Source organism: Microtus oregoni, unplaced genomic scaffold (assembly GCF_018167655.1).
Source record: "Microtus oregoni isolate MIOR12 unplaced genomic scaffold, Mior012 000010F_ref0000083, whole genome shotgun sequence".
Lineage (NCBI taxonomy): Eukaryota > Metazoa > Chordata > Mammalia > Rodentia > Cricetidae > Microtus > Microtus oregoni.
In genome coordinates, this window is record NW_024543069.1 from 43,418,316 (window position 1) to 43,446,122 (window position 27,807).

At 46.6% G+C, this 27,807-nt stretch overlaps 1 protein-coding gene across 11 annotated transcripts in view; it reads left to right on the plus strand.

Moving 5' to 3' along the window:
- Window positions 1–819: 819 nt before the first annotated feature.
- Gpr160 (G protein-coupled receptor 160) overlaps window positions 820–27,807 on the plus strand; it is a 53,891-nt gene continuing 26,903 nt past the window's right edge. For 3 of the 11 annotated variants that reach the window (XM_041659336.1, XM_041659325.1, XM_041659335.1), the window contains exons 1-2: window positions 820–1,064; window positions 25,713–25,808. The gene's annotated coding sequence lies outside the window, so the exon portion shown is untranslated. Of the gene's footprint in view, window positions 1,347–8,386; window positions 8,435–8,593; window positions 8,613–9,470; window positions 9,535–13,471; window positions 13,601–19,251; window positions 19,381–25,712; window positions 25,809–27,807 lie in introns of those variants that run through there. The other 8 variants (XM_041659326.1, XM_041659334.1, XM_041659329.1 and 5 more) reach the window with 7 other exon arrangements.

Below are 27,807 nucleotides of genomic sequence, written 5' to 3' on the forward strand. Positions count from 1 at the left end.
GGCTTTATTACCCCGTCAGGCCATTTATGAGTTCCTGGCGAGGTCAGTTTAGCCCCCTCGGGAGGGCAAAAGGCCTAGACTATAATCCTGAACTTGGATCTGCTTGAGACAGTGGGAGAAAAGCATGTGGTATTTTAAATAACAAGTCATAAATTCTCAACAAATATTTACTGAATTAACGCTGGCCAGCAAAGGAAAAAACCACAAGGTATATTACTGCAAATTTTGATTTTTTTAAAAAAATAGAATTCATAGTGCACTAAGGCAATTGCTTAGCGGCACAGGCGTCTCAAGTCATGTCGCCTTGGGAACATCCCCATCTGCAGACAATTGCCAAGGGTAAACCTGAGAAACTGACGGCATGATGGGAGCACCTCAGGCTGGGCTTGGGTCCTCAAGGTCTCGCACCAGGGAGGGGTGCAACCTTCTGCTAGCTCTCTTTTCCAGCCTTCCCGGTGTGGCAGCCTTTCGTCGCCTCACCGGCAGGGGACGTCCTACGCAATGTCTAGGGAGTGCGTGCTCACAAGCCAGAGCCTGCTTTTTCCAGTATGAGCCAGATGGGCGATCTCTGCGTGGATTCTGGCAGCTTACCCAGAGCGCTCTTGGCCAGGCTGGACTGAGAGAAAAGAGGAGTGACCAGATTGCTCTGTTAATAACCTGGGACAGGAAGGGGTGGGGTGGGCGGGGCGAGCGGAGGTGAGCTCCGCCCCTTGTGGCTCACCTGGGGCGAGTGGGGCGGAGGTGGGCGGGGCGAGCGAGGGTGGGCGGGGCGAGCGGAGGTGGGAGGCGCGCTGCCCCGCCCCTCGGGCGTCACGAGGTTGGAGGCTTGAAGCTGCTCGCGCTAAGCAGGTGCTGAGGAGCGCCAGCCGAAGTGAGCCCACGACTCTTGGGGGCCACTTGACTGTCGCGTCGCGAGGAGGTTTCACTTCCCGGGACTCGGGGTGGCGCCGCGCCGCGCCTCGCCGCGGTGGGCTTCAGCAGAGTCGAGGTGGACGAGGGGCAGAGTCCCGCGGGCGGCTGGTCCGCACGCCGCGGTTCCCACGCTTCGGCAGCAGAGGGCTGAGGTGGGTGTGTCTCGTTCCTCGCTGGCTTTCTGGCACACGCCAGGGCGCTGCGACTGAACCTTGGGCTCTGCCGGGCGGTTAGTACTGGAGCGCGCCGACTGGCTCGGGACCCGCCCTGGGAGCGCGGGGTTGAAGCTACTTCTGCGGAGGTGGGCGAGCGGTGCCCCCCCCCCCCCACACACACATACACACTCCTGGACTGCAAGGAGAAGGAAACACACCTGCTTCGGCTCCAGCTTGTGCAAATGATCCGATAAGGGCGTTGCTGCTCACGTCCCAGAGGTAAATAACACCCGTGGTTAGAGGACACACGAAGGTGGTATCGCGTGTGCTTTATATTTATGAATATAAATGTAAACATTGACACATATAAACATTGACACCTTGACAGGGCCTATGCCTAGCCTTTCGTTATGAATCAAGTTTTTAAAGTTACTGGAGGTCGACTCCTATGAAAACTGCAGGGGTTGGAAACCTGTTTCGACTGTGTCCTGTGTGGTTTTGGAACGTTCTGGAATTTGAGGAAATGTTTTTAGTTTTAGAAAGGGTATCATACTTACTTTTACGATTTTTTTAAACACTGTGTGCATCTCTCTCTCTCTCTCTCTCGTTCTCTCGTGTGTGTGTGTGTGTGTGTGTGTGTGTGTGTGTGTGGTGTCTCTCTGTTGAGGTAAAAGGACACGTTTTGGGAGTAGTTTCTCCACATGTGATCGTGGTTGAAACTCAATTGTTCTGACTTAATGGCAAAAGCCCTGAACCATGTTGCTGGCTTCATAATTACATTACTTAAAAACTGATTTTTTTTAGGATTACTGACTGAACTTGACATATGGATTGAGAATTTGATTCAGGGTTTGGGGTGCAGGAGTGCACTGGGCCATGAGAGGTTAGCAGCCAAAGATGGATGTTCGGCACGCAAGTCTTGTCTGTTTTAGCATGTGTTGGGTCTTTTAAAAGTTGCCACACTGCTTTTCTCATTTGTTTTCCAGAAAGGAAGTTCAGCACTGTCCAGGTGACTCTAGTTTCAAAGCCTTTCATATATCAATTATTTTTCATAAATTGGATGTAAATACGGCCTCATCAGACTGATCCAAAAAGATCATAGTCTCATCTGCCTTACACAGGCTCACAGGTGTTTCTTAAGTGGATCAAGTTCATGCAGGTGGGTGCTGGCTCAGCTTTTTCTGAACACACACCATTGGCAAACCTGGGGGTTAGGCTGCCTCCAGTCAGGCGGTTTGTATCAAATGTGTTAGCATTTTTTCCCAGTGGCTCAAATCCCCTCTGAGTTATACTCAGCAGAAAGCTAGGCCCGGGCTTTAGGTCTGGCTCAGCAGTAGAGCGCTAGCCTGACAGGATCCAAGGCCTGGGCTGGGTCTCCAGCACCTTCAACTCCCCAAAACAGACCAGAGTAGTGAACTACTCGTGTCCTCTTGGGCTCATGCGCACTTCTGGAACATTCTGTATGTCAGTAGTTTTGTAATGATGAAGACAACATAAGATGAGTGGGGATGTACTTAACCCTTGAAAAGATCTGTATTTTTTTCCATATTTATTCCACTTTGCTCTCAGGATCATGAAACAAACATCCAGCCAAGAACTGACTCCCGCAGTCGCTTGGTCCATGCTGTTCTTTTCTTTTTGTTTGTGTGGAGAGATAGATACATTCATCTAAATTATTTTCCTTCAGATTCTAACCTGTAAGTCTTACCGGGCTCTGTCATACTTGATTGGCAATTTGTGAAAGCGTAGATTCCAAGATGGGACAGTTGAAGTACAGTGGATGAAGACAGGGAAGGCAGACTCTGCAGCAAGAACCCTTCTTCTAAGTAACTTCACTACAGCTGGATTGAATGTTCCTTTGATTTAAGAAGAGACACCAGAGAGAGCTGTGCCTGTGATCGTGGATTGCTGAAGTGTTAGAAAAATCACCCCAAAGGGAAATACGAGTTTATTCTTGAGTCAGGTATGAAGGACCACGGTTTAGGAACACAGATTCAGGCTTCCCAAATAAATGTTCTAATGTGGAAATGGTATCATGATGTTTTTATAGTTAGAGGACAAAAGAAAGTCATAACTTAAGTCACTTAAAAACATGCATTGCAGAAACATCAGTTAGGCAATCGCAGCACAGAGGGGAGAGCCCTGCCTGATGCTGGCTGATAGACCTTAGCTCTGGGGGGATGAAAGTTAGCGATCTACTAAGTTAATACAGTCCAGAGGATTTTACTGAGAGTCACAAGGCCGTTAGGCCAGACAGAATTGGGCAATGAGTGGTTGTTCAGGAGACTAAAGATAACACAAAATGATTTGATCTAGATCTACAGACACCCTAGCTCTCCACAGTCATGGAGTTCTCATCAGCTAAACTGTTCACAGGTATGGTGGGTTTGTGGATGTTTTCTGTTTTGTTTTTCCTTTCTGGGAACTTGGTTCACAGTACCTCAGTAAAATCAGTTGGCATATGGTTCAGTTTTCATTGTATGAATGAAAGAAATATGCAGTGGTTGCCAGGCACTTAGATCCATAAACCCACACTCCCTTAGTTTCCAAGAAAATAGGAAACCAAAGGTGACAGACTCATTTACAGTTTTGCCAAAATGAGGTGAGAGGTCTGTGTGGCTTTTCGCTCCTCTGCTTGTGGCCATCCCACCGTATGGAAGGGTTGGACATAAAGGCTGTAGCGTGTAGACTTTGACCCACACTAAGTTAACAAATCCTTCCTGTTGGGAAGGAGGCCTCGGCCACAGGTTACCTCACTGTCTCTGCATTCTGTTACTTGGCTGATGAATGTTACTTAAGGAGCCCCACTGTTTAAAAAAGAGTTTCAGTGGTTTGGGGTCTGGTGAAGTAACATCATCACCCATTTCAGGCCTGTCAGAATTCTTTGTCAGTAGACCCTATTTCCTTTCTTTTTTCTGTTTTTTTTTTTTTCCAAGACAGGGTTTTTCTGTAGCTTTGGAACCTGTTCTGGAACTAGTTCTTGTAGCCCAGGCTGGCCTCAAACTCACAGAGATCCTCCTGCCTCTGACTCTGGAGTGCTGAGATTAAAGGCATGCGCCACCACTACCCAGCTAGACCTATTTCTTTAAGAGATACAGCATATCCTTTTTAAAAAAAAAAAAACAAACTTTTTTTTTAATCTGCTCATGACAGTTTAAAATCACCCACAAACTAGAAAGAGCAAAGTTCTCTATACAAAGGAAAATATTGATGTACTATATAATATTAATAATATAGATCTCAGGAGCATTATGCTAAGTAGATTAATTAATACAAAAACACCTACATTTAAAAAATAATTTAATTCTTTGAGAGTTTCATATAGTAAGTTTCGATCATGTTCCCCCTTGTCCCGCTCCTCATCGTCACCTCCCTACCCACCCAACTTCTACTTTTTTTTTTAAGCCCATCCTGTCCAATTTATTGCCCAACTCCTCTTGGGTGTGAGCCCTGCCCTGGAATGTGGCTGACCTACCAGGAATCACACAGTTAACCGACTCTCTCTTCCAGCAGCTATCCGATGCCAGCGGCTCTTGGGCTACTGGGTGGGGTTTTATGCCCCCCATTGTCTTGAGCTTCAGCAGTTTTGTGCATGTTGTCACAGATGCTGTGAGTCCGTGTGTTGTTGTCCTGTTGTATTTTGAAAACACTGTGTCTTTGATGTTATCTGCCATCTTGGTGCTTGCACTTTCTCCCCCTTCTTCCCTGAAGATCCTGACCCTTGGGGAAAGGAGTTTGATATAAATGTCCCATTTAGATATTTTACTGAGCACTGCAGTCTTGTTCTCTGCATGTCGACCAGTTGAGGATCTCTGTGCTAATGGTCATCTACTCGAGAAGCTTGTCTGACAGGGCTGGGCAGTGTGCTCATTGACGGGATAGCCGAGAGTGACTAGGGGTTGTTTTTACACTGTATCCATCTGGCAGAACAGTAGTGCCAGGTTCTCCCCTAGGAGCTGTCTAGCCACAGGTTCTGGGCCCGGCCAGCAGTGTCAGGTATGCGGTCCATCTAACGCAGTGGCCATAACTTGTCGGACCATTTCTGATTGTAGTTTTCAGGGTCCACAGTCCGGTGGATGCATAGTACTTCCCAGCAGTCCAGAAGCTAGCCAGGTGGGGTGAAGCTTCCCGTTGAGTACCAGCTAGATCAAGTATGTAGTGTTTCCAGCAATAGGGTCTTACTGTCCATTTCTGAAGAGTAACCAAGAGCCTTAGCAATAGCCTGTACTGTTTGGGGATCTCTGGAGCTCCATTGGCTAACACAGAGTGACCTTCTGTATCTTTTCTGTAGAGGTCATCCAACTTAGGATCCTTAAAGCCTGTAAACACATTAATTTTTGTTTTATTTTGTTTTTCAAAAACAGGGTTTCTCTGTGTAGCTTCAGCAGTCCTAGAACTTATTTTGTAGACCTGGCTGACCTTGAACTCACAGAGATCTGCCTACCTCTGCCACTCCAGTGCTGAGATTAAAGGCCTGCACCCCCTAATTTTTTTTAAAGAAAAAGATAATGGCAGTCTGACATCCAGAGTGACCCCCAGAGTATTAGCATGAGATCACAATTACATAACTACCCAAAACAGTTTTCTCCCTAGTCCTCTAAAAGAAGATGTTGTGGAGAGAGAAAGTTGCCAGGTCCCTCCGTAGCAAGGCAATGGCCCGATGCTTTCTTTCTCCAGATAGATAGTGCTAAAAGCTGTTATAGCCCTACAGATGTGACACCATCTTTCTCACGACTTGTTTGCCTAAAGGGGATAAACACATTAGAAAGGCATGTTGGTGCCCTCTTTGGCCTGGATGTGAGAAGGGGGGGAGTGGCAGCCAAAGTCAGCAGCCATGTTTGCAAACACAGCTGTCATCTGCCTCAACCTTCTCGCCTGGGAGTGGGGGGGGGGGGGGCGGGGGGTTGATTTCCTTCCTTCTTTCCTTCCTTCCTTTCTTTTTTATTTTATTTAATTAATATTTTTCATTTATTTACATACTGACCACAGTTTCCCCTCACGCTTTGATTTTCAATGAAGGGTGACTTTGTGGTCTCAGGAAGCCAAACGTTGACTTTTTTTTTTCTTTCTAAAGATTTATTTCCCTTTGTGTGTGTGTATGCATTTCTGTGTGTTTGCCATGTATGTGTGGGTGCCTGAAGTGGCCAGAGGAGGGTGTCGGGTCTGCTGAACCTGGAGTTACAGATGATTGTGAGCTACTTAACAAGGATGCTGGGAACCAAACTTGGCAAGCACCTCTAACCTCTGAACCATCTCTCCAGCCCTCTTTGTTGTTGTTTTTCTGATACAGTGCCCATGTAACCCAGGCTAGCCTCAAACTCTGCCTGTGCCTGAGATGACCCTGAATGTCTCCCACACCTGCCTGCACCTCCTGCTGTGATCCTGCTCTTGGCTTTCCACAGTCCTGGGGATTAAACCCACAGTCTAATGTGTGTGGTAGGCGAGACATCTCCCACGGCTCTAATGTTCTCATCCTCTTTCCACTTTTTTAAAGTATGGAAGAAGAAAAATTTAAGAGTCCATGCTAGTCTTGTTATTAATCATACACCTTTTAATTTTTTTTTTTTTTTTGATTTTCGAGACAGGGTTTCTCCGTAGCTTTTGGTTCCTGTCCTGGAACTAGCTCTTGTAGACCAGGCTGGCCTCGAACTCCCAGAGATCCGCCTGCCTCTGCCTCCCGAGTGCTGGGATTAGAGACGTGCGCCACCACCGCCCGGCTTACACCTTTTAAATTTTGAGACAGAGTTTTACTCTATAGTCCAGGAACTCACTATATACTCCAAGCTAGCCTCAAGCTTATGGGTGATCCTCCTCCCTTGGCATCCTGAGTGTTAGGATTACAGGCATGAGTCATCTGACGTGTAGGGCAGGGGTGGAGCTATGTGTCTGTGCACTGGTGTGCTCACCCATTCCTGTGTCTCTGGAGGCCAGGGGGTGATGTCAGGCATCTTCTGCGAGATGATCTTACTGAACTTGGAGCTCACCATTTCGAGTAATCTAGCGAGGTTGCAAGCCCCCAGGTCCACCTGGCTCTGCCGCAGCTCCACACGCCGCCACGCCTGGCTTTTTCACAGGGATTCTGGGGACCGGAACTCACATCCCCAAGCTTCACCCGCCAATCTGCCCCACCAGTCCTCTTAACAAACACATTCAATTCTCACAGATCCGCCTTACACTGGGTATCACATCACAGCCCGTTTTTGGAAGGGAATCATGCTTAGAAGACTTAGTAGTTAGCTTGATGGCTTGTTACTCGCAGCATGACTGTAGCTTTAGAGCAGAGGCCTGAGCTTGTCTTCAGGGAAACATTAAATGGAGTGGAGAAGGAATTGAGACGGGCGGGGGCGGGGGGGGGGGGGAGGTATGTGTGCATGATTAAGCAGCTCTGATTGTTGGACTCGAGCGTCCAAACACCGAGGAGGAGTCGCCCCCAGAGACCATCTCACACACACAACCGATGCAAAAGCATGAGGATTTTATTAATTCTGTCATGACAAGGTCCCCCAGCATTCGGGAAGCCGAGGGACCTCGAATAGCTGGTACAGTCTACTTTTAAAGGGGCCACAGAAGCAAGGGGGGTAGTTCTTTGACTATTCTGATTGGCTGATTTGAAAGGGCTATTACCAATAATTGACTGGAGAGCTATTGCCAGATCAGATGAGGTAAGAGGTCATTTTGACCCCGTTTCCCAGGGGACCGAACCAAAGCATACGTATATGGGTAATTGTTCAGGAACTGAGTACGTGCGAGTGTAGCTGTTAGGTCCTTGGTTCCCAGGGGAGGAAGGGAAGCACTATGGCACAGAGGCTGAGAGGATTCAGAATTGTCAAAAATGGCCTCAGGATTGTCTTAAAGTCTTATATGATCAAGGGTGTCTGCTTGGCCAGTGTCTCAGTTCTGGTTCTGCAAGGTGGTCTAAGGAAGTTGTTACCTCTCTCGTCACTTTAGGGAGCAGTCTGGTTCCTACAGGGTGATTACTTCTGCTCTCAGGGGAGCCTCACCCAACAGAGATGTTGCCTTTATCTTGAGGGTAATCTGTCCTGTGAGGGTTCCCTGACCCTGGATGCCTTCAGTCTAGAAGGGAATGAGCGAGGTTGGGTGTATTGATGTTTCATTTGTATTTTAATAAATAAAGTTTGCCTAAAGATCAGAGAGTAAAACAGCCCCACTGGTCAGCCTTATGACCAAGCAGTGGTGGCTCACACCTTTAATCCAATTAGACACACTAGTTTGCCATAGAAACCTGGCAGAAGTTGTGCACGCCTTTAATCCCAGCCCTAAAGAGGAATATAAGATGGGAGAAGACAGCTCTCAGTCTCATTCTGAGATTCCTGGAGGCAGGATCGCCATTTCAGACTGAAGTCGAGGTAAGAGTCAGTGACTGGCTGTTTTGCTTTTCTGACCTTCAGGTTGAACCCCAGTTCCTGTCTCTGGGTTTTTATTAATGGTGCTACGGCTAGATAGACAGCTACTCCCGGAGTGGGTGGCATGCGTGTGGGTGTCTGAACCAAAGCGAAGGAAGCACAGCGCCAGACTTTCCTCCAGGTACTCTGCAAGCCTCGGCGCCTTTACCAAAAGTAGAATCTCACTGCCTGGTGCAGCAGCCTCCACCGAGCCCTCGCTGTGAGAAGTGAGCGGTGCATTGTTCCCAGCCTCTCTGCAGTGCCTCACGTACTCTAGGATCTCTGCTGTGCACCAGCTGTGCATCATCTAGGTGCTACCCTGATAGTGCAGACTCTCCCAGCACCCTCCATGGTGACATACACCAGCTGTCCATCATCTAGGTGCTACCCTGATAGTGCAGACTCTCCCAGCACCCTCCATGGTGACGTACACCAGCTGTCCATCATCTAGGTGCTACCCTGATAGTGCAGACTCTCCCACCACCCTCCATGGTGACATACACCAGCTGTCCATCATCTAGGTGCTAGCTCGATAGTGCAGACTCTCCCAGCACCCTCCGTGGTGACACACACAGCTGTCCATCATCTAGGTGCTAGCTCGATAGTGCAGACTCTCCCAGCACCCTCCGTGCTAACACACTGGGGACCCGAGTCATGGCCAGCCAGATGAGTTAAAAAGAAAACTGAACCTGCATGGAACATCAGATCTGGACCCAAGAGATGGCTCAAAGAGTTCATCTGAGTTCCCAAGCCCAACAACCTGACTTCAGCCCCTAGAAATCACATGGTAGAAGAGAGCTTGCTTTTGCATGTTTTCCTCTGACCTCCACACACATGCCATGACATGTGCTTGAGTATGCACATGTGTGCATATGCACACACAAAATAGATGTTTAAAAAAGAAAAGAAAATTACTTTTTTTTTTTACATGATCTGTTCTTCTAAGACATGTTCCAGGGATACTGAAACTGGCACCTCTGTAGTGAAAGCCGCTGGGTTCTTGCTCCCGCAGGTCTCCACTATCCTCCAAAGTGTTTGCGATCCTCGAGTTTCTTCCTATTTCAGTAAGTATATCAGGCATGTGGGCAGGGAGCATAGATTTGGGAGTGGCGAGCCGGTGGCGGAGGCTGTGGCACAGAGTCGAACCCAGTAACTTGTTTGTTGCCAGGCTATCAAAACTGGTGTCCCCCAGTTTAATAGCAGGACAGACAGAACTGGTTGGGTATAGTGGAGCACGTGCCTGTAGTTCCAGTTGCTCTGGTTACTGAGGCAGACTCATAAACAAGTTCAAGGCCAGCTGCAGCAAAATCCTTTCTCAAACAGACACACACAGGGGCTGGGGCCATAGGCCATGGTAGAGCCCTTGCCAGCATCCTCCAGGCTCTGGTGCATGTTTACATATGAGGGACACACATGTGGAATGACATGCTGGCACATATGTTTGCATGCATGTGGGGGCCTTAGGATGACGTCGGCATTGATCCTCAGTCATTCTTGCCCTTTATTTATTAACCCAGAACTCCCAGTGTGGCTAGTTTGCTCCAGCGATCCTGTCTCCACCTTCTAAAGCTGGGATTGCAGGCTGGCTGCCACGCCACCCATTGTTTACTTGGGTTCTGGAGACTCAAACCCCAGTACTGATTCTCACTCAGCAAGTACCTTAGCCACCGAGCCATCTCTCCAGCCCTCCAGTACCAGGGGAAAACAAAAAACAAAAACAACAGAAAAACCTAAAGGGCCAACCAAAGGTAAGTGCAGAGGCTCTTGACCTTTGAGAATGGGAGAAGGCTCGTGTTCAATATCGCATGTGCCTGTGTCGGGAGAACACAAGTTCGGTTGCTGTGCTGGCTGCCTTTATATCAACTTGTCAGAAGCTCAAGTCATTCGGGAAGAAGAAACCTTAATTGAGAAAGTGCCTCTCCCCAAGTTGGGCTGCAGGGAAGCCTACAGTGCACTTTTTAACCTTTAGATTGATGTGGGAAGGCCCAGCTTACTGTGGGTCATGCCAGCTCCAGACTGGTGGCCCTGAGATATAGAAGAAAGCAAACTGAGCAAGCTGTGGGGAGTAAGCTGGAAAGCAGCAGTCCCCCATGGCCTCTGCTTTAGCTCCACCTGACGTCCCTGGATGATGGCCTGCAGGCAGTGAGCTGGAGTCAGCCCTTTCTGCCCCATGTTGCCTTGGCCATGGTGTTTATCCCACCGAGAGCCCTACAGAGAGCAATCACCATCCTCACGCTCGTCCGCTCCTCTGGTTTCCATGACGCTCTAGCTGTGCTCAGGTACAGTTGGTGTTGGGGGCCTCAGGGTTGGGAAGCGGTGCCCATAATAGTATGCCACAAGCTCCTTGGAAGTCGGAAGGTAGGGCTAGTGCACCCTGGGAACTCCAGCCTGATGCTGGGAGCAAAGTGGTCCTGAGGCTGGGTTCAGGAATTAACCTGAGCTGGATCCCAGGCATGCTGAAAGGCTGCCAGGATTTGCCCCTCCCCGTTTCTGCTCTGCCCACCTGACTCCGGTCAACTGCAAGTCTACTTCTATATGCTGCTTAGGCATGGCTTCTCAGAAAGCTTGGCTTGGATGAGGAACTGAGGCACTGGCCCACAGTCTGGCCTCCCAGATGCTTCCGCAAGTCAAGTCTCAGGTGGCTGGATTTCCTCAATTTGAAACTTTCTGTTATGGTCATGGGGTCGGTGTTCTCGTCTCTGCTGTGACTACAGTTTCATCACAGTTCAAGTTCTCTTCAGAATATGGTTTCCTTCCCCAGAGCCTTTGAGTTCCACAGGCCTGGGCACGCACAGAAATGGAATGGTTTCGGGAAAAGGTACTGTCTTAAGGTCTTTGTCAACAGACTCACTGCAGGAATGTCGTCTGGATAATAAGGAAGCAGCTTACCATAGGGCTACAGATGGAGTTCCTGCTTAGGCCCACATACATAAGCCCGTCTTATAGACTCACAGGTTTTGTAAATGGCAGGTCAGCGGGCTGGTGGTTGACCTTCTGGGTTCTCTGGGATTCAGGTTTGACTCTGTGCTCTGTCAGGATCTCCTTGGCCAAGTGAAAGAGGGCTGCCTGACTGTTGGCTTGAGAACAAAGCAAGAGAAAACAGTCTGGAGTGAGGGACTGGGGTGTGTGGGGGACTGAGGTCTGGGGTTTCCATCCCCTCGTGTATTACAGGTCCTCCTGTGTTTAGCCTCTTCTTGTCATACCTCTTGTAACAAACAGTTAGCAGCAATGTCCTCCTTGGAGATGAGGCTCTGTTAGCGCCTGCGTGGTAGAAGGTCATGGGGGTAAGGCGTTCCCTGTTGTTCTTGGCAGTGGGGTTCCCTGTTGTTGACTGAGCCCATATGGCTTATTTACTCTGTGGACACGTTCTCTACCCGGTAATGCTAGAAGGAAGACAGAAAGTTACAGGTGCTCTCCAGCTCTAGCCTGTCTTTGTAGAAGGGGCTATGGGCTGCCCCATGACAAGTGGTGTTGTGTGCTTCCTGCACCGGCAGCTTTGAAACGGGTGCAATTTGCACCCGTGTCCTGGTCTTAGGCTCTGTTATTTGGGAAAATCCCCTCTGACTGTGACCATATGGAAACCCGCCCTCTGTATGTGTTCATGAGAGCACCAATGCCCCCCCCCCCCATGTGAAGAGCAGGCAGGCAGTAAAGAGAAAGAGCGGGCAGGGGCCTGGGGTGGAGTTGTAGTTGTGCCGACTCGTGTACCAGCTGGGGATATGCGTACCTCACAGATGGCATGAGGGCCAAGAACCATTTTTGAGATCCTGCCGTGGGCACAGTGAAGAGCGCCATCCAACTTGCTTCTGAAAGGGAGCGAGAGCGCGCAGTGAGCTGTGAGTGACCACGGTCTGGGAGCAGATTCTGTGTTTCAGTGTGAAAGCAGCCTCACGAAGTCTCCAGAGGCACAGCACGAAGAAGCCCCAAATCACGATTCTTTTCAAATACTTAGTGGCTGCGTCAGATAGGAGGCTTATAGCAAAGTGGGGCAGCTCTGCCGTGGGCCTCAGACGCTACCACCGCCCTCAGCCCTTCGATTGCTGGAGACTATGGGTCTGCTCGTACAGTCCAAGGCCAGACACAGAGGTAGCCGAGGAATGACTGTTTGGGGTTAAAGCTAGCCCAGGATCATTGGAATTAGGTTATGGACTTGCAACATTCCGCCCTCCACACAACACTGGAGTTGATCCGACAGCCAGGCTTTGTGCAGTTTGTGTCTAGAAGTTCTTATGCAGTTTGTAATGGAAGCTCCAGAGCAGAGTACAGTTTACTTTTGAACTTGGAAAAGTATTGTATTATTAACTAATAGTCCCACTTGGAGTATTAAGCACCTTCTATCCCCTTACAGGGCTCTCTGGTGTGTGGCTTTGTCAGCAGACTCTGTCACTGTTGCTGCCTGGAAGGAAAGAGGGACATGAACTGAGGTTCTGGGGAGAAGTAGCCTGGAAGTGGGCATCAGACTGGGTGTTATCTTCTTTATCAGAGATAGGGGTGTGCCTGTCCATTGCTTATGCCTTTAAGGCGTCCATGAGAAGGGTCTGCTTCTGGGGAGTGAGCTAGCCTGGTCCTGCCTTCCCAAGCCTTGAATAGTTTCTGTTCTGTCCCCTGGCCCTGCCATTTTCCAGGGACATCCTCACCTCCCAATCCTAACCCTGTCCTCGTTCTTTCCTGTTCTACAAAGTATAAAAGGAATTGAATATTTTTTAAGTGAAATGCTTACAGATTTCTGTGTCATCCTTGTACGGGGACCATGGTAGCCTCTGTCCTTCCACCTTTAGTAAACACGCTGAAATGGACCTTTAACCCCTGTGTGAAGAGTAACCACTCCAGTGACAGCTTAAGAGATGCCTAGGAGAGTCCTCAAGCTTGTCCCTGGTGTGACTGTGATGGTGTTTCCAGAGGGGATAGCAACTGAGGGTGGGTTTGGTCCAGGTGGAACAAAAACTGAAGAAGACAGAAGCCCATGGCTACTAGTTATCTCTCCTCTCTCTTTCCTTATGTCTGTCATAAAGTGGGCAGCCTCCCTCTGCTAGGCCCTTCCACCAAGAGGTTTCTGCCTGCATGGGAGCGGTAGAGCCAGCTGACCATAGACTGAACCCAAACCATGAGCCAAAATAAATGCTTCCTTCGGTAAGATGATTTTCTTAAAAGATTGGTGGTGGTGGTGGTGGTGGGGTGTGTATGGTGTAAGTGTATGAATGCCAGCATACATATGCCATGGAACATACGCAGAGGGAAGAGCACTACTTCAGAGAGTCAGTTCTGGGGTTTGAACTCAGGTCTTCAGACTTGTTCAGGAAGCGCCTTACACACTAGGCCATCTCACTGGCCCAAGATGATGGTTTTTCCTGCTCTTTCTCACAGCAACAAAGTGACTAATACACATACCTTACCCCTCCCAAGGATCCAAAGATACCAAAATTTTGGTATATTTCCTTCTTTGTTTAAGATAGATTCATGCTGTAGCCCATGTGGGCCTCAGGCACAAGGTGATGTTTCTGTATCAACCTCCTGAGTGCTAGGATCACAGATGTAATCCAGCTTTCCCCCAAAACTTAGTACATTTAACAAACAATGTTGGCATTTTAACCCAGTTGTCATGCCGTGACTAAAGTTTACCATTTTGTTTTTCCATGCTTTGTAAATATTAGTAGCCTCGTGGCCTTTCAGCAGTTTTCATCCATTCTCTTAAAAATTAGAGGGCTGGGGCTACAGCATCGTAGCAGAGCATTTAACATTTGCAAAGCCTTGAGTGTGAACCCCAGAGCTAAAATAATAATAAAATAAAATTTAATTATGCCATTGCTCATTTTTATTTTAAATTATTCTGTATTGACCATAATAAACCTTTGATCCCATTTCAGAATATTCAAGATGGTTGTTGTGGTGGTTTGAATAGGAATGGCCCCGATAGACTCATGTGTTTGAATGCTTGGCCAATAGGGAGTGGCACTATTAGGAGGTGTGGCCTTGTTGGAAGAATTGTGTCACTGTAGGGGTGGACTTTGAGGTCTCACATGCTCAGGCTTCTCCCACTGTGCCACACAGTTCACTCTCTGTTGTCTACAGATCAAGAGGTAGAACTCTCAGCTACTTCTCCAGCACCTTCTCTGCCTGTGTGTTGCCTTGCTTTCCACCATGACAATAACGGACCAAACCTCTGAACTGTAAGCTAGTTCCAATTAAATGATCTCCTTTATAAGAGGTGCCATGGTCTCGGTGTCTCTTTACAGCAATAGTAACCCTAACTAAGACAGTTGCCATAAAAATAGTTATGTATTCAAACGTTCTGCAGAATTACAAATGTACTTTACCTTATGGAATATGTAAGATGGTATAAAAAGTAAATTGTGCCGGTGTTCTCCTGTGTTCACTTGGAGATGGCCATCTTAGGTTAGTGACAGGGGCACCCACCTTATCTGGGAACTTGATAGAATGCAGACTCTTAGGCCAACTTCAACATACCTTGAACCAAGATCCTTCTCTTAACTGTGCCACCTTTTCCCCTTCCTGAGGATGGGGGAGTTCTGTCAAGCGTGCCTCTGAAAGGCCTGCTGTGTGTGGCTTCGTCTTCCATCTCTGGACACTGGTAGTGACGGTCTTTTCCTGTTTGTTCTCTTTCTCCAGAGCGTGTATCTCATGGCTTCAGGAAACAGTCTCTCTACTGACTGTGGCATAGTTCATTTGACTGATTCCCATTATTAGCAGGTTGTTTTGATTCTCAGCAGGGAGGGCATTTTATGGCTGTTGGAAATACACCAGAATGAGCTGGTCTGGTGGTTCCTTCCCCACTTCCTTTTAGTTAATTCTTAGAATGCTGCTATTGGACCGAAGGTACGATTGCTATAAATATTCTTTATATCCTCCCGGAGTGTGCAAAGTGCCTCATGCTAGCCTAGGCAGACAATGGGGGAGCAGAGCTTATGGCTCCATTTTTGTCGGGCCTCGGGGACTGGCTCAGAGCAGACGCTGAGGTCATTTAGGGTGAATGGAGAAGGGAACATAAGTGACAGAGGGATGGGCAGTTGCCTGTGGTGGCAGGGTTCTTTCCTGGCCGAGTCCTGCGTGGTCACAGATATCACTGGCTGGGAAGTGGCCTCTTCTCTGGTATGTGTGCTGTGTGCACAGTTCAGACTTTCCTCCCAGTGTCCCAGGGTGCAGGCGTGAAGTCTACCTGTAGTAACTGCTGGTGTGAAGTGACTAGTCTGTAGAATGTGACTGTGACCAGGCTTGGGTTTGCTTCCTAAGTCTGACACTATTAGGTTTCAGAACACCAGGTGCTCAAAGTATGTAAACTTTATTCTGGAAGGTGTCCTAAGATTTTTTTTTTTGATAAAGAAAAAGTCAACTGTCATAAATGTGATTCAATTAGAGTTTGAACTTGTGTACACACAGAAAGCGAGGGGGGAAGGGAAGGAGGGAGGGAGGGAGGGAGGGAGGGAGGGAGGGAGGGAGGCCAGAGCGTGTTGTTTTTGAGATTCATCTCTGTGACTGTATGTTTAAAAGTGAGTGTGTTGGATGCATATGGTTTCTCTGTCATAGCGGCTCTCAATCTGTAGGTCGTGACTCTTTTGGGGGTTGAATGACCTTTTATCCGGGGTCACCTAAGACCATCAGAAAACACAAATATTTACATTAAAATTCATAAACAGTAGCAAAATTACACTTATGAAGTAACAACGAAAATAATTTTATGGTTGGGGTCACCACAGCATGAGGATTAAAGGGTTGCAGCATTAGGAAAGCTGAGAACTCCTGGGGTACCACTTTTTGCCTTACTCCCTTAAGACAGGGTCTCTTACTGAACCTGGAGATAGATTAGTGCCAGTAAACCCACACAAATCTCCCATAGTTCTGAGTTACAGGTGTAACAGCCATACCCAGCCTTTTACATGGTTGCTGAGGATTTGAACTCAGATCTTCATGGTTGGTCAGCAGTTGTTCTTAGTTCTTACCAACTGAGCATAGATAGATGTGAACCACAGTGCAATTGCTGGGAATTGAACTCAGGACCTCTGGAAGAGCAACCAGTGCTCTTAACCTCTGAGCATCTCTCCAGCCCCTCTTAAGTAGTTTTTATTAACAATTAATATTTTGTTCCTTAAATAAGTCATAATTTTTCCATGTATCTTTTGCGGCCCTCTGAGATGCCACTGAGCTATCATAGATAAAGCTGCTGTAAACATTCTTGTAGAAATCTTTAACACCGTCTTACTAAAGCCACTTGTAAGTTCTTAAGTATGTTTTTCAAGATTTGAGCTGTTGTCACCAAGTGCAGTTTAGAATTCCTGTTGTCCCCAAACCTTCATGTCGATCCTGCCCTCTGCTGGCCCTGAGCAGCCAGCAATCTGTTTTGTCTCATAAATACCAAGGTATTTTATCTAAATGAAATCTTAGTGCATGGTTTTGGGGATTTGACTTTTGATGGGGAAGTGTGTACGGGTGTGGGTGCTCATGGAGGCCAGAGGATAACCTCAGGTATTTCTCAGGAGTCTTTTCTGAGACATGTTCTTTCACTGGCCTAGGGATCCCCTGTCTGTGCCTGTCTAGCTAGATCACAAACATACATCACCAGGCCTGGCTTTGTGTGGATGCTGGGGCTGAACTCAGGCCCTCATGATGACACACAAGTGCTTTAGTAGAGGAGACAGCTCCCCAGAGTTTGACTTCTTAAGTTCCATTTTTGAGATTAATCTGTGTTGTAGAATATATCAGTAGTAGTAGTAGGCTATTCTTTTGTATTGTTAAAGGATTTGCTTTTATGAAACAACATAATTTCTTACCTATTTATGAACTGATAGGCATTTTAATTGTTTCACTTAATTTGGTTTTGGTTATTTATATAGTTTTGGTTATTACAAATGCTTCTGGGAACATGTTGTTGTGTATATGTATTTGTATATATTTCATTTTTATGTCTCAGGTGAATTATTTTTTTTGATTTTTCGAGACAGGGTTTCTCCGTAGCTTTTGGTTCCTGTCCTGGAACTAGCTCTTGTAGACCAGGCTGGCCTCGAACTCCCAGAGATCTGCCTGTCTCTACCTCCCGAGTGCTGGGATTAAAGGTGTGCACCACCACCGCCCGGCTTTCTCTGGTGAATTTTTAAGAGTGTAGTTGTCAGATCAAGATTATGTTCAACTTTTTAAGAATCTGACAAACTATTTTCCCAAGTGTCTGTGCAGTGCTAGACTCCAAGCAACAGCGTGTGAGGGATTTGATTTCTCCACTTTCACAGCAACATCCAGTGCTGGACATATTTATTATAGCCTGCCTTCATTACTTTTCTATTGTGCTGAGACACCATAACCAAGGCAAGCTTATAGAAGAAAGGATTTAATAGGGCTTTACTGTGGAATAATAATCCCTTTGTGCACTGTAAAGATTTGTCACTGTGATTGTTTTAATAAACAAATTGGCCAATAGCTGAATAGAATAAGGTAAGATGGGAGAGCCAAACAGAGAATTCTGGGAAGGAGAAGTGAGGAGTCAGGGGTTGCCAACCAGACACAGAGGGAGCAGGAGATGAATGCACTATGCTAATAAAGAAACTACCATGTGTGGCAGAGTGTAAAAAAAGTGTAAGAGCTAGTTAGTAATAAGCTTGAGCTATTAGCTGAGCATTTATAATTTAAATTATGCCTCTGAGTGAGTTATTCAGGGAAATGGCCTCTGGGTATTTGGGAACAGGCAAGTGGGAGAGAAATGTCTAATTCCAGGGCTTACAGTTTCAGAGGCTGAGTCTATGACCATTATGGTGGGGAGCATGGTAGCAGGCAGGCAGACAGGCATGATTCTAGAGTATTAGCAGAGAGCTTGCAACGACAAGGCAGAAGAGATAGCTGGGAATGGTTTGGGCTTTTGAAACATCAGAGTTCTCTCCTGGTGATGCACATCCTCCAACAAGACCACTTTCCAGAAAGTTCCACCAGGTGGGGACCAAACATTCAAATATATGAGCCTTTGGGACTGTTCTTTGTTTTTGTTTTTCAAGACAGGGTTTCTCTGTGTAACAGCCTGCTGTCCTGGAACCAAATCTGTAGACCAGGCTAGCCTCAAACTCACAGAGATTCTCCTACCTCTGTCTTCCCAGTGCTGGGATTAAAGGCGTGCACCACCGCTCAGTCTAGAGTGCTGTGCTTATTCAAACCACCACACAACCATTCTCTTGAGCATGTGACAGTGTAGCATTATAGTTTTTATTAACATAATTTTTATTGATTATTTGGGAATTTCACATAATGCACCCTGATCACCTGTTGAGGGAATTTTGATCTCCTTGTTTACCTTGAATGGGGGTGGAGCTAGCAACTATCTGACTGGAATTGAGAAACCAACAGTCTGAATAGAGAAGATGCACAGGAAGGAAAGGGCAAGGACTTGAGCTTGGTGATTCCTTTTGGTTTTAGGACCAGTGAAGAAACACAACTCCTGCTAGGTCTCCAGCCAAAAAGCAAGGTCAGCTTGTTGCTTCTCAGCTTCTCTGATCTAACAGGTTTCCACACACACACCCATCTGACTTCCAAGTCTTTGCTGGCAAATAGAATGATAGATACATAGTTTAAACCTATATATCATGGCCCTGGCGGCCACGGTACCAGAAGGTCCTCTAGGCCTGAGTGGCCATCAGGGCATTGACTGTGGGACTGTGGAGCCCAGATGGTAATTGAAATACCACTGCAGTAGAAGCTTCCTTGTCCTTTACAGCCAGCTGGAACACGGATCATGAACCTCCACCTGGCCTCCAGTATCAGCGCCTGCCACAGACCTCAGTTGCTCCAGTGTGCAGACCAGACACCAACATGATCCCCAGCAACAGCCCGGCCCACAAACATCCACCTGACCTCCCGAACACGGCCCTCGGTAGCAGTATGGACCACAGACGTCAACATGGCCTCGGGTGGCAGCACAGGTCAGGCCATACATGTCAACATGGCCTCTAGCAGTAGCTCAGGCCTGGAACGTGGACAGTGGTTCAGCTTCTCTCTACCGTGTGTGCACTTAGTTCTTCCATCTTTCCCACCCCCCGCCATTGCGAACCCGCTCCTCCCAGTGGCTTTGGGAACTAGCACATCCCTGGGTTTAGTTTTCACCCACACAGCTCTACGTGCAAACACCTAATTACCACAAGTGTGCCTCAAGGCCTCTCCTGGCCCACTGAGACTTGTGCAGACACGGCCGTGCCTCGGGTTTTCACCTTCAGTGGTGGTGATGTGCTCCTGGATCTGGTCCAGCAGCTTGGAGATGGAATAGGTGCTGGAGCTGACTGACTCGAAGCACTATGTCTGGGCTGGGGTGGCAGCTGAGCTGCCCAGGCCCTCCTGGCACAGTAGTTTTAATTGGCATTTTCTTAAAGATGAATGGTGTAGAGGACTTTTCCATCTGATCATTAATCATTTTATGTGGTGAAATGACTACTAAATTTTTGCCAGTCCTTTTTAAAACACTTATTTTTTTTAATTAAAATACAATTACATTATTTCCTCTGCCTCCTTCCTCCATCCCTTTCATTCCTCCCAGCTCCTTCTCAAATTCATGGCCTCTTTTTAATTATTACTATTACACGTACACACATACACCCACGGGGATGGCAATCTGCTGAATCATGTAGTTTTGCTTGTATGTATATGTTTCTAGGGCTGTGTAGTGATATTTCGTTTATATTTTAATAAATAAAGCTTGTCTGAAGTTCAGAGAGTAAAACAGCCATATTGTCCAGCCTTATAGACCAGGCAGCAATAACACACACCTTTAATCCCAGTAGACATACTAGTTTGCCATAGAAACTGGGTGGTGCACGCCTTTGATCCCAGAACTCGAGAGGATTATAAAACGGGAGGAGACAGCTCTCAGTCTCATTCTGAGATTCCTGGAGGCAGGATCACCATTTTCGTACTGAGGTCAAGGTAAGAACCAGTGGCTGGCTGCTTTGTTTTTCTGACCTTCAAGTTGAACCCCAATTTCTCTCTCTGAGTTTGTATTATCGGGCTTCAGGGCTGACCACTTAGTATCGGACAACCATTTCGGGAATGCTTTTCATTTAGAGACAGAGCTCTGTGAAACTTCCCCGTTCACACTGCATGTCAGCTGGTGGTGTCACTGCTCAGGCCTTGTTTCAGCAACCCTATTGTGACTTCATGGGTGTAGCTTCCCTGTCTAGAAAACACAATTGTGCAGCAGACTTCCTGGTCCTCTGGCTCTTACAATCTGTCTGCACTATCATCTGTGACATTCCCTGACCTTAGTGCAGGAGTTTGTAGTCAGAGACTGCTCGTTTGTTTCCCGGCCACCCAGCCCGAGTAAACACACAGAAATTATATTAGTTGCAGCATTGTTTGGCCTATTAGCTCAGGCTTCTTCTTAACTCTTATATCTTAAATTAACCCATTTCTGTTAATCTGTGTATTGCCATGAGACTGTGGCCCACCAGTAAGGTTCTGGTGGCATCTTTCTCCTTTGTCAGCTACACTGCGTCTCCTTGATTCCTCCTCCTCTCTCTGTCTCTCTCTCCACACACACACATGTTCAGATTTCCCGCTACTTGTTCTTTATATCTCTGTTTGGATTTCCTACCTATCTCTGCTCTGGCCGAAACAGCTTTATTCATTAACCAGTGATATTCACATATCACATATTCACAGCATCCAGAGGGGAATCCCACATCATCTCCCCTTTTCTGTCTAATTAAAAAGGAAGGTTTTGATTTTAACATAGTAAAATTACATATAACAAAATAGGTATCAAGCAACAATTACAGTTATAATATTTAGTCATCCATTCTGTCTTTGTGAATCTAAAGTTTTATATCTAATTTATCCTTTATCATAACTAAGGAAAGCTATAACTGTCTTCAACTCTTCAAAGACCTAAGAAGGATATAATATTACCTAAGTAAACCAGAAGGGCATTGTAAGCACCTTCCAAAGTTTTAGAACTGACAGAGACATCTCACTGCCTGGACAATCACCCACAGTTCTTTTGTAATGTTGGGGCATCCATCCTCAGCCTACAGGCCCATAGAACCTGGCAGACTTTTCCATGAAGCAGGAAATTTGGAAGGCTGTTTTGCCTGTCTTGGCAGTTTGTCAGTCACTCTCTTCTGTATCCTGCAGAATGTGACAGTTTCTTCTGTGAAGAAGAAACTCTGAAGGACCATCCTGTCTTTTGGAAAGTTCAGCAGTCACTTTTCTGTGGGTCCTGCATGTGCAGTTCATATAACATACCATCTAGAAGTCCAGGAAAGAGCAGTTTTTTGCCCAAATGGCTAGTCTTGTCACATTGAAGGCAAATTCCATAACAGGTTTTTATTGATGCCCATCAATGCCCATCAACCTCTCTGAAGTAACTAGTGCTGCCAGAAGCAGACATGTCTCACTGTTGAGAAAAGTCTAAGTTCTTACAATGTTTTAAATGCCATATTCTATAGGTCTTTGAAGTGTTGAAGGTAATCTAACTGAATTATATCTCTCTATATCTAGAAAACCTAACTAATATGAATACAGTTTGACTATTAGGACTACCTATTCATCTGCAATTTTTAATTATACATTACATTTTTAAATGAGCTGTCTAAACAGTAACAGAAATACATTTAACAAAATTGCCCTTAAATTTGTATCAATAGACCAAGATCCATACCAATGCAAAGTATTCATCTCTGTATCATATCTCCCTTTAAGAGAGAGAGAGAGAAAGATTGACTGTGACCATTAATGATTTATACCCAACCTCTTTTAAATGAAAACAAACATTTATAAACAATCATTTTGGGAATTTGGGCATCATTTTGCTCAAACTGCTCCCTGCTCTTTGTTGGGGTAAGTATTTTTAGGGGTTCATGGAAACCTTTTAGGGGGGTATTGTTCTATCAAACCACTTTAGCCTGGAAGGAATCTACAGGTTCCCATCCTCTGTGGAAACAAAAGCAGAATTTCTTTTCCAAAGTAACATACCCTTAGACTCAAATTTTGAAATCAAGATACCCTTAAAACATATATGTTGGTTTAGCTAGCAGCTCCCAAAATCAAATGTCTCCCTGCAGTCAAAAAATTCAAAGAAAACACAACAATATACATAATCCAGTCTCTGTATTTTCCATCTTTACATGGCTTATCTTTCTTTACTCCTTTAATCTATGACTGTCTGTACTCTTTTATATTGCTTTTACTGTCTCTTTAAAGACTTTACTTCTTTTTATAACTGTCTGTATTCTTCTTCCTCTTTCTCCCAAGCCTACGTACATTTTAAAACACACTGTATCTCATTTAGAGGTCTTTTATGTCTGAATGTGTCCTGTTGTGTATCTGAAATACTTTTCTGACAAGGAACATTTTAAAATGGTAAGCAGTGTGATTGCAGAGCCCTAGATGCTGGTTCCACCTCTCTTGGCCTTTCAATATGGCATAGGTACATTACTGCCAACTCTGGAACTGCTGGGTAGGAGCCGTGCTCATCACCTCAACTCTGGGAAGCACCATGCAGCACATAAACCCTTTTTGTCTCAGTAAAAGCTAAATCTGCCATGCAGCATGCTGTGTGGCCTGGAAATGTCTCTGTGTATGGCAGCAGGAATCGCCATGCTTTCCTACCTGTGCATACCTAACAGACCTGATCCAGCTGCTTTTCCAGGCAGGGGTGCTGAGCAGCATGCATGCTCTCAGCTACTTTGTTTCTAACCCCAAGTATACAAGCACCTGGACCCAAAGTGTGTGGCTGGTGATGCACGTTAGCCCCAAACCTATGGGCACCATTTTGTAGTTGGAGACTGCTCATTTGTTTCCCAACTGTCCAGCCTGAACAAACAGACAGAAACTATTATTAATTGCAACACTGTTTGGCCTCTTGGTTCAGGCTTCTTATTAACTAACTCTAACATCTTAACCCATTTCTATGAATCTATGTATTGCTACAAGGCTGTGGCCTACCAGTAAGGTTCTGTTGGCGGCGTCTTTCTCGTTCGGCAGCTACAATGGCGTCTCCTTGACTTTGCCTGCTCTCTCTAAATATCTCTGTTCGGATTTCCCGCCTACCTCTGCTCTGCTAAGCCATTGGCCGGAACAGCTTTATTCATTAACCAATGCTAATAAAACATTCACAGCGTACAACAGGGGTTGTGTCATGGATGGATCTGTTCAGCTCAGGCACCCCACCAGTTGTTCTCTGCCTTTGAGCAGTTGTAGGTTTCTGCAGTGGTCTCCATCTGCTTCAGAAGGAAGCTGCTTTGATGTGTGGAGGGGCGAGAGCCACACTGAGCTGTGGTGTAAGTGTCTGGAATACAGTTAGGGATGGTGCTCAGTTGGAAGAGTGGCAGCAGTGGGTTCTCTGAGATCCGTGATGCCTCTGGCCAGGAGGGTTGCTAGGTTTCCAGTCCCAGGCATGATTTTCCACTTGTTGATGAGACCTGATATCCAGCTAGACAGCTGTTTGTTACTGCCAGAATATAAGCGCCACTATTGCACCTTTAGGGATAGCGTGCCCTGCTGGCCATTGTGGCTTGTGGGCATCCTCTTGGCAGCCTTCCTAGCACCATCAGGTAATAGAAGCTAGTCCTCAGGAGGAGGCCCTCAGGCCAGGTCCAGCTTGAACCCTCTGAATCCTGTGGGCCAAATATACCGTTGTCTTCAGCAATAAGGACATACCTTCAACTCCTGGGAGACAGCCCAGGGCAACAGTCATAACCTGTGTTGTCTGGGGAGCCTTTTGGACTCCCCTGACCCAAGCCCAAAAGGAGGTTTCTCAGACCTGGTACTGGGGTTTGTTAAATAGTCCACAGCTCTCAGAAAGAGCATTATCGTAAGTAGCTTCCCTTCGTGTGTGAGTGTGTGCGTACCTACGCTTTGTCTTAGTGACTAATCTATCGCTGTGAAGAGACATAACCAAGGCAACTCTTAGGAAAGAAAGCATTTAACTGAGTGATTTCTTAGTTTCAGAGGTTAGTTTATTATTATTATCACGGCAGGAAGCAGACAGTAATTGCACAGGAGCAGTAGCTGAGAACTTTACATCCTGAACCAAAGCAGGGAGGAGGCTAAGACAGAGACTAGGAAACCTCAAAGCCTACTACCCCTAGTGACACGCATCCTCAAGGTCACACCCACTCCACTACCACACCTCCTACTCCTTCCTGATCAGTACACTAGGGACACTCAAATGAGCCTGTGGTGACTGTCCTCATTCAAGAAACCATACGCTTACATATGTGTACTGTATATAAAGTAACATTCCCTGTGGCTGTTTCAAACATCACCAGTTAATACCTCCCTTTTCCTGTCTCTCACGTTAAATCACCCAGATCCTGCTATTCTGGTCTCTAGAGCTCCTCCACCCCAAAGGTTCACTTTCACTTCCCGGCTTCTGCAGTTATTCCAGGCTGTGTACTCCTGTGTGAAGATTTAGGGCTGGAAACCACAGATGAGAGAGAAGATGCCGCATTTGTCGAGTTCCACCCATTTACCTGTAAATTTCATGATTTCATTTTCTTTACAGTTGAATAGTATTCTGTTTGTATATGTATAATAAGTCTCATTATCCATTCAATAGTGGAAGGACGTTTAGGTTTCTGCATCTTAGCGACTATGAGTAGAGTGGCTCCATTGCCTTCTGTGGTGAGGAAGAGCACACTGGAGCGGAGCTCATCACCTCACAGCAGCCAGACAGCAGAGCGAGACAGGGAAAGTGGAGACTGAGGACAAGATAGACCCTTAGAGTCACATCCCCAGGGTCCCCGTCATCTGCTGATGAAGGCAGAGCCCCCAGTGCAGTCAGTTCCTAAAATCCCAGCCGCTGGCAGCAGGCCTTCAATATGTGAGCCTTCAGGGGACACTTCAGACTCAAATCCTGAAACACAGCACCAGCTGGGCCTCTTTTCTGGTGTTTGGTATTACTGGTTTTAACTTGGCTATTCTGAGGATGCGAGGCTGCACATCATCGTGGCTTTCACTTTCCTTATGATGGCCGTGGAGAGTTTCTAGACGTCGCTGGCTGCTTACTCATTTTCTGCTCAATGTGCTTCAGTTTCATTGATTCTGTTGTAAGTCACCTTGCTCTGAGTCCACAATGCTCTGTGTGCATAGTGTGGCCACGTGTCATTCATTAGATGCATGTATTAGAAAAAGATTTCCCAAATAATTCCTATGCTCTTTTGGCGTTCTATGATTAGAATTTTATTTTAATGAGTTTCTAATCAATTTCTGTGCCTTTAAAAACATTGTAAGGATTTTTTTTTCTTTTCTGCCTGCTCTAAAGGTTGCAGAGATACCCTCCTGACGGACAGCTGAACAGAGTCCTCATTGCTTACCTCCTCCACATGGAAAAGCTAACGATGCAAAATTGTGTTCTGAGGTGAGTGACCATTGGAGTGCCTGGGAACTAGAGACTGGACTCCTGTGAGAATCTGAGGCCAGGACGACAGCACAGTAAGGAAAACAAAGTGTCTTGGTGCCTGCCACTCGACACTCACAGCTCGAGGAGACCAGCCTCCCTGCGAGGGCGACAAAGGGGTCCATTACGGAGTCAGTGTGTGCTCACAGTTGTCACTCCTGGAAGTTTGCATAACCTTCATGCTTCTTAATGTCAGGAACCTTAAAAGGAGCTCACATAGTCCACTGTGATGCCCCAGGATGCTATTACTAAAGCCGGCTTAAAAGGCTATCTGAACTTAAACTGGCATTGGAGTCAAAATCCTCACCTGTGTGTTCCCATCTTTGGGACTCTGCAGACGTTCACTGTGCCCTATATTGTAGGGACAGGCATTGTAATAGAACAGTGTCACCCTCTAGAATCAGGACACCAGGGTGCCTTCCCTTTGGGAAGGGCTGGCTGTCAGGAGCATGACTAGCCATAAGCACGGAGGCTCATGAAGGCCCACGAACTCCTGCCACCTGTTCCCAGTGCAGCCCACCCAAGTCTCTTCGTCAGCAGTAGTGCAGTGCTCATGCTGGTCTGCCAATGCGGCTGTGCCAAAGGGGCCCTGGACATCCCGTGGAGTCCAGCATTGACCAGTCCCCAGACGAGCAAGACCAAAGAGAATGTACTCAGCTCGGCTGTGTAGTCCACCTGGGTGCACTATAGAAGCACAAAGGAGCACCAAGATTCTGCTCCCGCCTCACCCAGGAAGTGCCTGCCACCTTACCCACGCACCCTGTCTGACCATATGCTGCTCTCAAGTCTGCATCACTGATTGGTTACAGGGGCAAGTTCTACCCCGTGCACTCTGCTGGGGCCAGTCATGCTGAAAGCCTGTGCTATAGCAAAGCTCGCACGCATCAGCAGATCCTGAGCAGCTTTAATTGTCCGAAAGGGCTGTGACTCCCACTCTGTGCTGCACCCTCCTCTGCTTTGGTGTGCTCCACAGAGGAGTCGGTGGGTTTCACCTCCAGGGCTGCACACATTGCACACGCTGCACGAAATCATTACTCATGACCAAAGAAGTTATAGGGAGACTGTTCTGTGGTGGCCATCTACAATGCCAACATGGCAGGAGAAATCTGCCTTTAAGAGGGTCATTTCGCCAAAATGGTAGCACTGTCTGAATTCCAGCTACACAGATCTCAGTGTGGGAGCGTGAGGAATTGAACTGAGGAGTGACTTGATGCGCTCAGAGAAAACCCTGACTGTGAAGTTCCAAATAACCTAAAGGGATGAAGTGTTAAAGAATGAAAAGGAATGATTATTACTGGGGCCAGAAAGGGGCCTGTGAGGAGGGTGTAAAAGGCATTGCAGGGATGAATATGAACCACGTAGAGGACAGATGTGTCATAGTGAAACCCATTCTTTTTTACACTAATTTGCAAAGAAAAAATTCAAGGATGAAGGAATGATTATATTTTAAAAAGTGAGATCCAAAAGAATACAGTGAGATGATACTAAAGAGATACTACATACTATGAATGCAAGATTCCATAAAGAAACATATTGAAAAAGAACCAAACAGGGGCTGGAGAGATGGCTCAGCGGTTAAGAGCATTGTCTGCTCTTCCAAAGGTCCTGAGTTCAATTCCCAGCAACCACATGGTGGCTCACAACCATCTGTAAAGAGGTCTGGTGCCCTCTTCTGGCCTTCAGGCATACACACAGACAGAATATTGTATAATAATAAATAAATATTTAAAAAAAAAAAGAAAAAAAAAGAAAAAGAACCAAACAGCAATCTTGAGATGAAAAAACTTAGTAAATTAAATAAAAAATGCATTTGCTAGCCTCAACAGACAATCTAGATTCAGCAGAGGAAAGAATGTCTGAACCCGTGATCTTATCCCATCTCACCACATGCTGTATCTATCCTCCAAGTCCAGCCAGGCTGGCATATGCTACATCCCATCCAGCCTGGCCAGTGTTTTAT